Raw genomic sequence first — 16,081 nt, 5'->3', positions numbered from 1 at the left:
GTGTTTTCTCCCTCTTCCAATTCTTTAGCTGATGACCTCTTACAGAGGGAACGAAAACGTCCAGAAACCACTTCATAAAAATCGTACTATCCATCCAGGCACTCTTTTGTGAGGTGTACACAACAGGCAAGGCTGACATATTAACATGCTTGAAACAACGCGGTTTTTTACTTTTACCAATGACGAACATAGACAGTCGGTGACTTCCAGTAGCATTAGCACAAGCCAAAGCTGTAATACGGTCCTTGCTAGTTTTAGGACCAGGTGCTGCTAATTCATGACGTGAAACAAGATTTTTTCTCGGTAAAGCTTTCCAGTTAAGTACAGTTTCGTCAGCATTGTAAACGTTTTCGAGAGCATAATCTTCTTCCCTTAATACGTCCCTAAGTTTGACTTTGAAAGAATCAGCTGCTGAAGAATCAGCCGACATTTTTTCTCCCTGTATTGTAAGCTTACAAATGCCGTGTCTTGACTTGAAGCGTTTTAACCAACCCGTGCTCGCTTTAAAGTTCGAAGGCCCTCCAAGTTTTTCGTTGAACTGCATTGCCTTCTCACGTAGAATGGGACCTGAGATAGGTTCTCCTTCCGATCTCTTTTGTGTAAACCACTTATAAACAGCATCATCTAGATCTGTGTTAGTGGCGAGCTTCATAGTTTTACGGCTTCTTGATCCATCAGTAGAATCAAGCAGAGCTATAAAATTTGCTATGCTCGTCTTTTGTTTTTTTATATCCGTAATTGTCGACTTCCCCACCTTGTACTCATTGGATAAAGTGGTTGCAGATTAACCTTCTTCTAACGTTTTAATAATCTCGTAGTTGTCCCTCATAGAAAGGACAACACGTTTACGTTTAAGCATTTTGTATCGTCAAGTTCACTTCTTCACGCAGTAGCACACAAGTGGTAGTAACAGAGAACAGAAGGTGACTGTTCGCACCGTGAGAAGCTCTTCTTGGGGGCGCGCAATCCTTCAAACTGCGCGGAGCGGCACGCCTCAACTCTAAGCTGTCGCAGCTGTCGCTGTGAACAGCTTTGATACTGCCGCTACTTCTACTGCCAGTGCCAAGCCGACAGAAGTGTGCTGATTGTTGAAACACAGCGACTGGCGGCTTGGCCGGTCAGCAGCGCCTTGTGAAGGCCCCATTAGAAGCAATGCTCAGACAGCGGTGGCCGAGTGCGGTGACTACTGTGGGACACTTGGTTTAGGAGTGAGGTGGATGATGGACGGGCGGTAGGGTGGGAGAGTAACAGGTGCGAGCGAGTACACAGTTCGGTTAAGCGGTCGTTCGGTTGACGGACGTTCGGATAATCGACGCTCTACTTTATATCTTTCAGTGTTAATTGCGTTTTATTCTGTTTTACTTTTATGATTTTAATTTGTGACAGCTGTCTTACTGAACTGGCCTTTGGTTCTGTTGTTACTGTCTGCATTTCTTCCCAAACTGTATTTCTTTGTATTCCTTGTTTATTTAACATCCTTCAGTTTCCTCCAGAACCCAATTATTTCCTTGCTAATCCATTGCTTGCAGTGTTGCTGCTTTTCCTGACAAGCATTAATGTGCCGATAAATTCATCATACTTCTCATTTTTGCTCTTGAACTTGCATTGTTTCGGTCCAACCTTCTCTCCTCAGTGTTCTTTTAAAAATTTTAATGTTCTATAGGTTAATAATCCTGACTTCTTTCTTATCTTGCTACATTTTTTTTCAAAGCAACTATTTTTATAGATGTAGCACATTAACCATGACGATCAGAGATTGCTGTTGCAGACCTGTGCATCACAATAATTATTTTCAATATTAGTGAGAATGTTATTAATAATGATCTGGCTGTAATCAGTCACTCTTGTGGGTACAGTTATTACAGTGAAATGGAATTAAATCCACGTTTATGAAGGCTGGAAGGTATTACTATACTACATGTAACACTTTGACTTCTTACAATGCTGTCTCAGTCCAAGGGTAGCCAAATAACTTTTTACCTGACTAAGGATTTACGTCGTTTTCTGCTTCGTTCATCAAACTATCGATTGACATGAAAGACCTGTGCACCTTGTTATGATAATTATACACCTGGAAGCACGAGGTGGTGGACATCGAAAGAATATACAATGATTTCTTCAGGCGCGTGAACGCTCACAGCTCACAGCCATCGCCCAAATGTGTCATTCATACTGGGTAACCTTAACCGTACGTGACTTATGCAATTTAAAACCTTACGGAGTAGGTAGGAACTACGGAAACTGCTAGAGGAGTTAAGGGTAAACGCGCTATACGTACAATAGCTTCACATGTGAAATCGTGTAATAGCTTACTTCAGAGAAACAGCTAGAGTAATTCAGGGACAGGCTGATTCTAAGGCAGTGTTCATAGTGCTCAAGAGAATATTAGTCATCACATAAGAGGCTCACTTATGTGACGAACATATAGTCAGCTTGCAGTTCATAGATGGACAGTTACATGTATTTACATGCAATTTTCACATGGAATTGAATCTTATTTGTACAAACTGAGAGCAGCTGCGCGTTATGGAGCAGGTACTTAGTAGCAAAGGTATGAGACTTCTGGATTATGATTTGTAATTTAGTGCTGTACTGCCCTCATAGCTACACACGCCCTGGTAGCCACCAAGAAGCAGGGACAACGCTACGGCGAGGAAGGTGGTGGGATGGGAGTTGACGATGAGTCGATCCACCTGCCATCTTTGATCTCTGGCCCACACCACTGCAATCTTTGTTCTCACAGTGCACTCTCTGAATCGTTTGGAACACCATCATTGCTCTCATGGTTTGATCTATGTACCCAATGCGTTTACATTGCATAAATTGGTGAGAATTTGTCCTACAGCTTTCGACGCTCACAAAGGCATCTGTACCCCCACATAACAATTTTCACTTTATCATCAGGTATGAAGCTGACAATGACAGTTTACATTGATTTTTAGTGGAACCTATATCCATCTTGGTTCGATTTATATACTTCATTTAATACATAGCCTAATTGATAAGTGGCACAATGATTCTTTGGACTTCTTTTCCAGTTCCCTCCTAAAACTATACGCAACACGCCAGAGTCTGATGACTAGGGCACAGGATGTGCAGCGATTGGAAGCTACATCCCTGAGACTGGCACCAGCACAGCGGCGACCACTGTGTTTGTGTCATATGGATAATGCCCCATAGAAGACTCATCTACTAGAGTGCAAAGGACAGGGCACGGCATATACTGTTACCTGAAGCCTATCTCTTTTCTAGCTTTTCTGTTTTCGACTTTGTTATTGTGAGCAGTATGCACCAAAAATATGCGTGTTAACCCTGCAGATGTTGAAACAGATGGTTGCTTTATTTCATGTTTTAAGATTTTGCAAGACAATAGATTTGAAGTTACTCTTATTACTACACCGAAATCTATGACCTACGAGGGTGAGTCAAAGGAAAACCTTAAATTTGTAATAATAAATCGAAATTTCACGCCGTTATCCTGTAAGTTGGTAAGTTTGCTACAAACAGAGTGCAGAATGGCCTGTAGGTGGTAGCATAATGCAGATGCACGCATACCGTTGCAGTATCATTATAAAGATGGCCGCCCCACTTGCGACTTGCACCAGGGATGAACAGCGTTCTGTTATTCGCTTTCTGCGTAGTGAAGGTGTGAAACCTATTGAAATTCATCGACGAATGAAGGTTCAGTACGGTGATGCATGTTTGTCACGGCAGCAAGTCTACAAATGGAGTAGGAAGTTTGCAAATGGTGTGACTTCAGTGGAAGATGCTCCTCGTCCAGGTCAGGCATAACGAGTTGTGACTCCACAGAACATTGCAGCAGTTGAAGCCATAATAAAGGAAAACCGCCGAGTGACACTGAATGACATTGCAGCATGTTTGCAGATTAGTCATGGGTCAGTACACCACACTGTGCATGATATGCTCCAGTTTCACAAAGTGTCTGCAAGATGGGTGCCACGGCAGCTGACTCCCCAAATGAGAGAACGACGTGTTGATGCTTGTGAAGAACTTCTTCGGCGCTTTGAACGGGAAAATGATAGCTTCCTTGCAAGAATCGTTACTGGGGACGAAACCTGGGTTCACTTCCATTTTGAGTGTCTTCCTCATCCACCATACTCACCAGACCTTGCCCCAAGTGATTTCCATATGTTTGGACCACTCAAAGACGCAATGGGAGGAAATAAGTTCCGTTCTGATGAAGAGGTACGCCAAGCGGTGCCTGATTGGTTGCGCAGACTACCAAAAGAATTTTTTTCTAAAGGAATTTGTGCACTTTGTAAGCGCTGGATGACTTGCATTGAGCGTGGGGGAGATTATGTTGAAAAGTGATACAGCTTTGTACCACTTCTGCACAATAAATAATATTTAAAAAAATGTTTAAGGTTTTCATTTGACTCACTCTCGTATTTTTGGTTTCCTATGTTTGAAAGTAATTGTAAGAGAAATGTAAAATGGTTTTTGCACTTACTATATACCACAGTTTTGCCGAATTCCAAGTAGGATATGTTTTTTTAATGATTGTATTGTCTGCAATGTGGATAGGGGCAGCTTCGGTTGTCACAAGTAATGTTCAAGAAACAGTGAGTGTAATAAATAAAATTTAATCACCTGAAGTTTTTTAGAAGTTTTTCAATAGTGCTTCACCTCATCAAATCCTAGAAAAATGTAACTGATGTTACTGAAAGGCTAAAATAGTTTTTCTTTGCTTTTAGGCCCCCTTGAGGTTATGTTACTGGTGGTACATACATCAAACTGTAATCGTTTGCCCTTTTAGGAGCTTTTTAGTAATGCTTCACCTCACTAAACACGATTTTCAGGGAGGGTGGAAGTAGATACTGCATCATGTTATGCAATACAATAATATAACTGACATTAATGTCTGGTTTTATATTGACTGTGCATTATGAAAGTTCCAATGTAGCTTTGAGAGATGCGGCTTATTGTTTACATTACTGAGGAAGCCTGTGATACTTGTCAATCACATATATGATGCCAGGGTTCTCTAAAAAGCTTATAGACTGTATCCCCTTTCCTTTTCATAACCAACTAGTAAATGATATCAACAGCTAATCCAAGATATGCTCTATGGCATTTTTAGCCACTGGTGTCACGTTTCCTGAGACTTTAGCACAACAAACTATACTAACAAAAAAGCATTTTGGAGGGATCTTTAATTTAATGTACCACTTAAACTGCATATTCTCGTTGAGTACAACTGTGAAAGGCGCCAAATACAATGTGTTAGCTTCAGAAACACCTGGACTCTAGATCAATAGGGTGGCTGCTTGGTTTGCTTCTGTCAAACAATCACAGAATAGTATATGTAACATCATGAAAACATCACTGTTTCAGTGTGCAAACTCACAAACTCTGTGGATTCTTCCTAATATTCTTGCAGAAGTTTAAGTTTATCACTTTACCAAATAAATAGTCGTTAAATGTATTTATTGGTTCAGTTTTAAACTCTGCAGGTGGCAAAGATGCACAGTGTCGAGACCAAAACAATTTGACACAATGTTACCATTCCTTTTAAGCAGACCCGAAGGGGAATGGATGTTTAGAAACAAGCTTTTGAAATGTATTTTGAAATTTAGTAAACGTCCTTGGATCCATAATTCTCTGTAAGTACTCCAACATATGGCCACTATCCATGGGTATTTACAGTAAATGCTTAATCCTACATTACACAGTTGTATCCATATTTTCCAGATAATTTGTTTAAAATAATTAGAAAGTCTTGTTTCACATCTTTGATGGATTATTATTTTTTCAACAACTATTTATATTCTTCATTTGTGGTAATTGCTTTTGTCAAATATTCCTGTTTGCATTTTTTCAATTTAGAGCCTTTAAAAGAGTAATGTCTGTTACAGGCAGTTGTTTAAGTCTGATATAGTACATCTTTTTCTTGAGACCTGAAAACTAACATTATTTGTGGGAAAAAACAAAATGCAGCAATATATGTATTTGATGATTGGAAATCAGTGTCCTGGATTGGAAAAAAAAAAATGCTTTTCTCCAATATAAAAGTTATTTTGTCCTTATTGGAGTTTGTGTTAACCATGTCCACACTGTTTGCTGGCAAATAATTAAAACTGTAGGCAAGAAGAACATAGTTTACAATCTACTCTAAACCTAGATTGGCTGGAAAGTTTACTTGCACACTACTCAGCTTTTGTGTATTCTTATTGCACCCAATTGGATAAATTGCAGAACAGTTTAAAAAAAATACGCCAACTGCTCTGTAAGCCGTACTTTATGCTGCATAGAAGTGATAGGCACAAGCATGGCAAAGTACATCTTAAGCAGCAGTTATAAATCGCAGGTTCCAGTCTGGTAATACCATGTTCTTTAGCCCTATAAGACATAATACTTCCTTGTAGATGCATAACAGGGAACTTTATATAAAATTGTTAAAATGGTTACAGATATCTCAGCCCACTACTGGCCTTGTGATTTGGTACATAAATTTGTTATGTGTCTCTATTTTACAACTGGAGTTCATCCTCCTTAAAGTGCCTATTCCAAGTGTCTTAACGTTTTTCACAGTCACATTGCTGTTTCCTTCGTAGTATTCTGGTACACAGAAATCTTAGTTTGTGGTAGGTAATCACACATTTCCATTTTGTTAAAAAATCCCAGAAAAATTGCCTTGTATCCGAATTCCTAACGCAATAGTCGTCTAGAAAGAGTTGTTGCAATATCCCAGGCAGCTCATCTATTAATACAACCATTTTAGCGTCAACCAGTTCCACTTTATATGGTACAGCTATAAGATTCTTATATTTCCTCAAAATGGTTTCCAGAGCTACTGTACCAATCTCTTCGAATATTCCTCTTGCAGTCGCACTGTTTTGCCTTGACGTCATTTCACACAGAAATGCGCTTTGAGAATTTACCATATAGATGACTCTTAAATCCACCAAATATTTCCCTCTTTAACATTAAAGATTGTCCATTTTCTAATTTTTCTTGGCAGTCCGCTTGATTACAGATTTTAACCACAATAACGTCATCAAAAATGGTTCTGTACTCAGTACAGACAGATGTAAATTTTTCTTGCTGAAAAGCGTGCCTCTTCTGTGTAATTCATGTTACTGAAGTAATTTTTTAGACTTTCCAGGCGATTTTGTGACATCTCGTTAAATCGGGTGTACTGCCGGTGGTCCGCGTTTATCTAACACAATATTTCGACGTCGTACCTCGGCATCTTCATCAGGTGCTTCCTCTGACTGAACGACAGGCTGACCGTGTCCCGCATTTATGTCTGGGTGGTGTCTGTCTTTCCCTACGCCGTCCGCTCCCGCTGCGACCGTGTCGGTTGGTCTCCAGATGTTCCGTCTTACGTCCGCGCCCGCTTCCGCTGTTTCCCCGGTGGCGGCCGTTTCATGGCGTACCCTACTAGGTCTGTGCCCGCCAGGCGCGTTCCTAGCACTGTCCACAGGCTGCGTTTGCTGTTGGTGACTGTTCCGACTTTCTACAGCGCCCCTGTCATTCTCCTGGTCTTGTATTTCCTTCCGTTGTTTTTGTAATATGTCCTAAGCCGGGTTCCACGCCGTGTTGAGTTGGTATCCAGCTTCCCCGTTTATCATGTTCTGTCATCTTGATTTCGATCGATTCAGTGATGACACTGTTCGAAAATTTGGAGTCTGAGATAAGATCCTGGTTTTATCATAATTCATGGTGTGCTCAAGTTCCAAGCAATGTTCTGCTATTGCCTATTTAGTGGCTTCTCATAGCCTGGTATGCCTTTGGTGCTCCTTACATCTTATATCAACGGTCCTGGTGGTCTGGCCAATGTAAGACATACCGCATTCACATGATATATGGTAGATACCAGGTTTTCTCAATCCCAGAACATCCTTAACCGTTCCAAGAAGCGCCCTGATCTTGTTTGGTGGGCAGAACACACTCTTGATATTGTGCTTATTCAGTATTTTGCTGGTCTTAGCAGATATAGGTCCTGTATACGGTAGAAAGGTTACCCTCCTGGTCTCTTCTTCTTGTTCTTCACCCTCAGTATCAGGTCGTCTGGAGGGATGTAACACCTTGCGGATGTCCCTTGTTGAGTAGCCATTGTCTGCGAACACTTGCTGTAGGTGTTCGTACTCTGCTGGCAAGCTGTCTGAGTCAGACACTTACTTGTTCATCAAGCCTAAACCTCCCGTTACTGAGCCAAAAATATCCTTTTAGAGTGGGAAGAGTTGCCCCAAAATGTAATACCATACGACATAAGCGAATGAAAATAAGCAAAGTAGACTAATTTTCGTGCCAAACTACCACTCACCCCAGATACCGTTCGAAGAGTAAAAATGGCAGCGTTAAGTCTTTGAACAAGATCCTGAATGTGGGCTTTCCATGACAGTTTACTATGTATCTAAACACCTAGAAATTTGAACTGTTCAGTTTCACTAATCATATGTCCATTCTGTGAAAATAAAACGTCAGGTTTTGTTGAATTGTGTGTTAGAAACTGTAAAAACTGAGTCTTACTGTGATTCAGCCTTAGTTTATTTTCTACAAGCCATAAACTGAGATCATGAACTGCACTGTTTGAAACCGTGCCAATGTTGCACACAACATCCTTCACTACCAAGTTAGTGTCATCAGCAAACAGAAATATTTTAGAGTTACCTGTAATACTAGAGGACATATCGTTTATATATAAATTAGGAACTGGAGTGGCGCCAACATCGATCACTAGGGCACCCCCCCCCCCCTCCACTTGACTGTATCCCACTCAGACCTCACGTCACAGTCATTCTGAACTTTGTGAATAATGACCTTTTGCTGTCTGTTGCTAAAGTAAGAGGTGAACCAATTGTGAGCTATTCCCCATATTTCGTAATGGTCCAACTTCTGGAGCAATATTTTGTGATCAACACAATGAAATGCCTTAGTTAAAGCAAAAAATATGCCTAGCGTTTGAAATCTTTTATTTAACCCATCCAGTACCTCACAGAGAAAAGAGAATATAGCATTTTCAGTTGTTAAACGACTTCTAAAGGTGAACTGTACATTTTATAGCAGATCATGTGATATAAAATGATCAATTATCCTTACATACACAGCCTTTTCAATAACACTAGCAAACACTGATGGCATAGAAATAGGTCTAAAATTCTCCACACTATTCCTTTCTCTCTTTTTATAAAGTGGCTTCACTACTGAGTACTTTAACCATTCAGGAAACTGACCACTCCTAAAGGAAAAATTACAAATATGGCTAAATACAAGTTAACATGTGCAGCACGGTACTTTAATATTCTGCTAGGCACTCCATCATATCCATGAGAGTCCTTAGTCTTCAGTTATTTAATTATTGACTCAGTCTCTCCCTTGTCTGTATCACAGAGGAGTATTTCAGACATCAGTCTCAGAAAGGCACTTGCCAAGAAAGTTATGATTCCCTGTAGAAACTAAACTTTTATTTAATTCATCAACAGTGTTCAGAAAATTATCGTTAAATACTGTCCATATATCTGATTTATCAGTAACAGAAATATTTTTACTATGAACTAACTGTATATCGTCGACCTTGTGCCGCTGACCGGATACCTCCTTCACAACTGACCATATGGTTTTAATTTTATCATGTGAATTAGCTATTCTATTTGCATACCACAGTCTCTTTGCCTTCCTAATAACATTTTTAAGCACCTTAACATACTGTTTATAATGGGCTACTGCAGCTTGATTGTGACTACTTCTATCATTTTGATATAATTTCCACTTTGTTCTACATGATATCCTTATCCCACTAGTCAGCCACCCAGGCTGTCTATTACTTCTAATACCCCGTTTAGAAGGTTTTTATGGAAAGCAACTCTCAAAGAGCATGAGAAATGTGTTAAGGAAAGAATTATATTTATGATCTATGTTATCGGCACTATAAACATCCTGCCACTCTTGTTCCCTGACAAGGTTTAAAAAATTCTGTATTGCTGTTGGATTAACTTTCCTACATAGTTTGTAATTATATGCGACATTTCAGTACAAAAGACTTTTAGTGTTAAAATTTGTGCATCATGGTCTGAAAGACCATTCCCCCTTTTACTAAGAGAATGCCCATCCAGTAATGAAGAATGTCTATGATTGAGCTACTGTTCCGCTGCACCATAGTTGGAAAATACACAGTAGGCATCAGATCAGACGAATTTAGGAGTTCTATCAACATCCTTTTTCCTGCACCATCATTTATTAAATATATATTGAAGTCACCACATGTAACTAATTTCTGGTACTTCCTACAAAGTGAATCAAGAACCCTCTCTAGCTTGAGCAGAAATGCTCTGGAGTCAGGGTTAGGGAACCTATAAACAATAACAATGAGAAATTTAGTTACACTAAATTCAACTGCCCCTGCACAACATTCAAATATCTGTTCAGTGCAGTTCTGTGATACGTCTATGGCCTCAAATGGAAAACTGTTTTTTACGTATATAACCACTCCCCCACCCCGTAAGTAACGTCTTGAAAAACAGCCAGCTGATCTGTATCCTGGTAAAGAAAGCCTCTGAATTGTCAAATTAGTTTAGTGCTCCGATATACCAATAATTTCAGGATCAACATCTATAAGCAGTTCACTAACTTTGTCTAATACCTGTTCTGATGGATGGGTAAGACGATACTGTCGTTGTCACTGAGTACGCAGACTACAGTCTGGTAGTTGTGTCAGAAGACTGGAGAACAAAGCTGGAGAAAAAAGCAGTAAGTGTTCTGTCACTCATGCAACAATGCTGAATTAACAACAAACTCACAACACCTGTCCACAAGAAAACTTTTCAGTACTAAAAGGTTAAAACGTCTCTCAGTAGCAATCCTACTCTCACATTACGTAGGAGTTCTATTCGCGGAAATGATGTGTGTTCTTATATAAATAAAGACTGTACAGAGACAATAAAAAAAGAAATTATTAGCTTGTGTCAACAAAATCACCGGGATAGCTTGCAAAACCATGTACAAGTTGGAACTGTGACTTATAAATTACCGTTTTCAGCAGTGAGATTGTAACCATAGTTCCGTATTTGTCTTCGTAGTTTACTCGCAGCAAGCGTGTGGACTCAGCAGCTGCGCTATCAACGTGCGATAGCACACCCAACACAAAAGCAGGGAAGTGTACTTCTAAGATTTACGGGAACATTTAGTACAAAACCAGTAGACGCATTGATAGTAATTCCAGAGATACATGCTTCTGTCCAAAAATTCCGAGAGGTATTTTACTCCTGGCTTATAAGTGACGTCAGCGCAGTAACAACGGTCGTAGCTTGAAGTAACAGCTGTAAACAACGGATGCGCATTTGAACAGGCAGTTGAGAGCAGGCAGTGTTAAGTGGTGGCTGTGCGACAGTATTGTGTCAACGTTGTGTCACAAACCTCAGTGGACGAACGAACTGAACATATCTTACAATGGGTCCAAGGTATTTTCTAGAATTTTCCGAAGAAGAGAAACGTGCGTGCAAAGTTTGTCTCGCACACCTTGGCTCCTGAACAAAAAGCAATGACGTATGGACGCCTATCGTGACGTGATCGAAACGAAACACGCGGCACTTCTTTTCTGGAAAAAATCATCAAGGATGTTACCAAAAGGAACCTACTACAAAACGACAACGTGCAAAGAGGGTCTCTAATGGTTCAGCAAGACCAAGGAAGGTGTGAATGTAAAAAACACATAAGACTTTTCTGACAGTTTCACCTCATTGTATGAACGTTGTGCGCATCGATATCAAGTTGGGGGAGAATATGTAGAACACCTGAAGCATTAAACCCATAACTTTTCTTTTTACATTTCTTTTCTTAATCTAGTCTCGAAACTTTCTGGGCTGACAAGGTGTCTTCTTCTTCCTGTATCTTCATGGTGTCGGAATATCTATCTACACTCCTGGAAATTGAAATAAGAACACCGTGAATTCATTGTCCCAGGAAGGGGAAACTTTATTGACACATTCCTGGGGTCAGATACATCACATGATCACACTGACAGAACCACAGGCACATAGACACAGGCAACAGAGCATGCATAATGTCGGCACTAGTACAGTGTATATCCACCTTTCGCAGCAATGCAGGCTGCTATTCTCCCATGGAGACGATCGTAGAGATGCTGGATGTAGTCCTGTGGAACGGCTTGCCATGCCATTTCCACCTGGCGCCTCAGTTGGACCAGCGTTCGTGCTGGACGTGCAGACCGCGTGAGACGACGCTTCATCCAGTCCCAAACATGCTCAATGGGGGACAGATCCGGAGATCTTGCTGGACAGGGTAGTTGGCTTACACCTTCTAGAGCACGTTGGGTGGCACGGGATACATGCGGACGTGCATTGTCCTGTTGGAACAGCAAGTTCCCTTGCCGGTCTAGGAATGGTAGAACGATGGGTTCGATGACGGTTTGGATGTACCGTGCACTATTCAGTGTCCCCTCGACGATCACCAGTGGTGTACGGCCAGTGTAGGAGATCGCTCCCCACACCATGATGCCGGGTGTTGGCCGTGTGTGCCTCGGTCGTATGCAGTCCTGATTGTGGCGCTCACTTGCACGGCGCCAAACACGCATACGACCATCATTGGCACCAAGGCAGAAGCGACTCTCATCGCTGAAGACGACACGTCTCCATTCGTCCCTCCATTCACGCCTGTCGCGACACCACTGGAGGCGGGCTGCACGATGTTGGGGCGTGAGCGGAAGACGGCCTAACGGTGTGCGGGACCGTAGCCCAGCTTCATGGAGACGGTTGCGAATGGTCCTCGCCGATACCCCAGGAGCAACAGTGTCCCTAATTTCCTGGGAAGTGGCGGTGCGGTCCCCTACGGCACTGCGTAGGATCCTACGGTCTTGGCGTGCATCCGTGCGTCGCTGCGGTCCGGTCCCAGGTCGACGGGCACGTGCACCTTCCGCCGACCACTGGCGACAACATCGATGTACTGTGGAGACCTCACGCCCCACGTGTTGAGCAATTCGGCGGTACGTCCACCCGGCCTCCCGCATGCCCACTATACGCCCTCGCTCAAAGTCCGTCAACTGCACATACGGTTCACGTCCACGCTGTCGCGGCATGCTACCAGTGTTAAAGACTGCGATGGAGCTCCGTATGCCACGGAAAACTGGCTGACACTGACGGCGGCGGTGCACAAATGCTGCGCAGCTAGCGCCATTCGACGGCCAACACCGCGGTTCCTGGTGTGTCCGCTGTGCCGTGCGTGTGATCATTGCTTGTACAGCCCTCTCGCAGTGTCCGGAGCAAGTATGGTGGGTCTGACACACCGGTGTCAATGTGTTCTTTTTTCCATTTCCAGGAGTGTAGATTTGGCAGTGTTAGTATGTTAACGGTAGAGGGTGACCGGACGCTCTTTCTGTCACCCTCTTCCCCCTCCTCCACCCATGCCCCCTCCCCAGGGAAGGGAATTTGTGTACCCCACCTGCCTGCGTCTAGTATTATCCCATTGTTGTTGTCCGTGAAACGTGTAACTGAGGTGGGACGTATGTGCTAATGGATCTATGAGAGGATACGGAACAAAAAAGATCTAATGAACTTATGTCTGAAAATGTATGGTTTAGAACATTTATTCAATCATACTTTGTTACAGAGTCTGTGGTCTAATATGTGCTGTACCACGCAGCCACAGTTACAGTATGCATGGTTTCCTCCTGTAGGGTGGTACTGTTCCTCATACGTCATGCCCTAGCGTCCTCTCCTGCCATAGTAATTGTTAATATTATATTCGATTCGCTTTTCTTGCTGACTCATCTTGTAGTGGATGTGATACTTCATTGTACACAATGGTTCCGTATTCGAGCCGAGAGCTTGCCTACGTCGCGTTTACTTACGGAAAGGCAGCTGGCAACGGGCGGTGGTTAGCGAGGTTGTATCAGAGGACCAATCCCTGTAGACAACAATCACAGCATTCAACGTTTGCAACAGTGTTTCGCCGACTGTCTGAGACAGGGTCTTTTCAGGAAGCACGAAATCATGAAGGACGTACCCGAAAGGTTCGGACAGCAGACTTGGAGGAAAATTTGATTGACACTGTAGAAGGTGACCGCCGTGTCAGTACCTGACAGTTGGCCTACCAGTACAGAGTAAGCCAGACGATCGTGTGAAACATTCTCCATGACAATTGTTGCTACCTTTATCACTTACAGCGTGTGCAGGTCTTCCTAGCGACAGTCTTTCCACATCGGGAGCAATTTGTCACTGGTTTCTTCACCAAACAACCACGATTGCGGGTTTGTGTCATCCAGCCTATTCACAGATGGGGCCACCTTTACGCGGAGTGGTTTCTTCAACTTTTATAACACTCATCTGTGTGATAGTATGCAGAAACCCTCTGCCATGGTGACAGCGAATCTCTAGGATCGGCGCAGCCGGAATGTTTGGGCTGGGATAATTGGCAGCAGTATTTTGGGACTAGCCTTTCTTTGACATCGCCTAGCAAGCCAGAACTATCGGCCTTTCTTGCAGGTGACTTTGCCTCCTCTGCTGGAAGATGGTTCGAAGGGTTATGTGGCTGCTACATGATGGTGATCCAGCCCATTTTGAAGTTAATGTCTGGAGGCATCTTAGTCGTGTCTTCCCTGGCCGATGGATGGAACGAAGGAATCCAGCTGCATGGCCTGTTTAGTCATAAGATCTCAACTTGTGCGGTTTCTGGTTATGGGGTCATCTCAAAAGTATCATGTTTACAGAGCCCATTCCAGATGTGGAGATAATGGAGCAGCGTATTCATGCTGCTTTGACACTGTTAGGATGCAACCTGGCCAATGTGAATTGTGAGACCGAACATGCTACGGCCTATACACACTTGCGTTGGGGCACATGGCAACAATTAGTAACATATACTGTAGCTGTGGCTGCATGGTACAGAGCGTATTAGACTTAAGTATCTGTAACAACTTATGGTTGAATAAATGGTCTCTAGCATGGACACCATGCATTTCCGGACCTTTCTTGTTCCATATCCTCTCATTGATTAATCTGTAGAGTTTGTACACAGTGGAAAAATCACCACGTAAATCTTATTGATATAATCGTGTGCTTTGGTGGCGGAATGGGAAGACTGAGAAGGTGGGGCAGATCAGTGGGTAAGGAATCACGAAGAGCTTGCAACAAAATCCTAGAAAAATGGTACATGGCAGAGCAACTGGGACAATAAGAATAGGGTCATTGTGTTTACATCCGAGAAAGGAAGATGATGCAATATGTGAACGTAAGTATAGGCATGATCCAATGCCAAAATGGGATGTGAGCCATACTCTGTATATCTACGCAAAAAGAAAATAGGCAAAAGACAGTCACAAATATGCGAATGTAGAGGGCTCGCAACATTTGATCACATTGCATTACGGTGTTCTCTAACCAATGATATCAGGGCAATATCGCGGTAGATGTTGACCTTCGACTTATATTAAGAAAACTGATTCCTGGGCAGCCATAAATAACAGTGCTAACCAGTTATCACACAGGGAACTTCTGAAGTTTAGGGTACAGGGAATGTAAACAGCTGAAGCGTCAAGCGCATAAAAGCTCATTGCTGTCACAGTTTCAGATAACAGGAAGAACAGTTATTATTGACTAATATATAAAAAATATGTATTGAAGAGTGTTCTTTATATATCTTATTACGATTTGTAGTTGTGACAGACATATTATTTATTTTTGTTGCAGATAGACTCAGTTGGTGGCCAACGGCCTTGCCGCAGTGGTAACACCGGTTCCCGTCAGATCACCGAAGTTGAGCGCTGTCGGGTTGGGCTAGCACTTGGATGGGTGACCATCCGGTCTGCCGAGCGCTGTTGGCAAGTAGGGTGCACTCAGCCCTTGTGAGGCAAACTGAGGAGCTACTTGATTGAGAAGTAGCTACTCCGGTTTCGTAAACTGACCTATGGCCGGGAGGGCGGTGTGGTAACCACGTGCCCCTCCATATCCGCATCCGGTGACTCCCGTGGTCTGAGGATGACACGGCGGCCGGTCGGTGCCGTTGGGCCTTCCAAGGTCTGTTAGGACGGAGTTTACTTTTTTTTAGATTCAGTTGGTACACAATGAGACGTGCGTACTTCATAATTTTCGTTCATGCTATGGGC

General features: G+C 42.6%; 1 pseudogene; it reads left to right on the top strand.

The window, feature by feature from the left end:
* Positions 1-15,681: 15,681 nt before the first annotated feature.
* Positions 15,682-15,799, top strand: LOC126254165 (5S ribosomal RNA; annotated as a pseudogene).
* Positions 15,800-16,081: the final 282 nt, after the last annotated feature.

The sequence above is a fragment of the Schistocerca nitens genome, chromosome 4, assembly GCF_023898315.1.
Source record: "Schistocerca nitens isolate TAMUIC-IGC-003100 chromosome 4, iqSchNite1.1, whole genome shotgun sequence".
NCBI classification, from domain to species: Eukaryota; Metazoa; Arthropoda; class Insecta; order Orthoptera; family Acrididae; genus Schistocerca; species Schistocerca nitens.
This window is presented reverse-complemented; position numbering and strand designations above follow the sequence as displayed.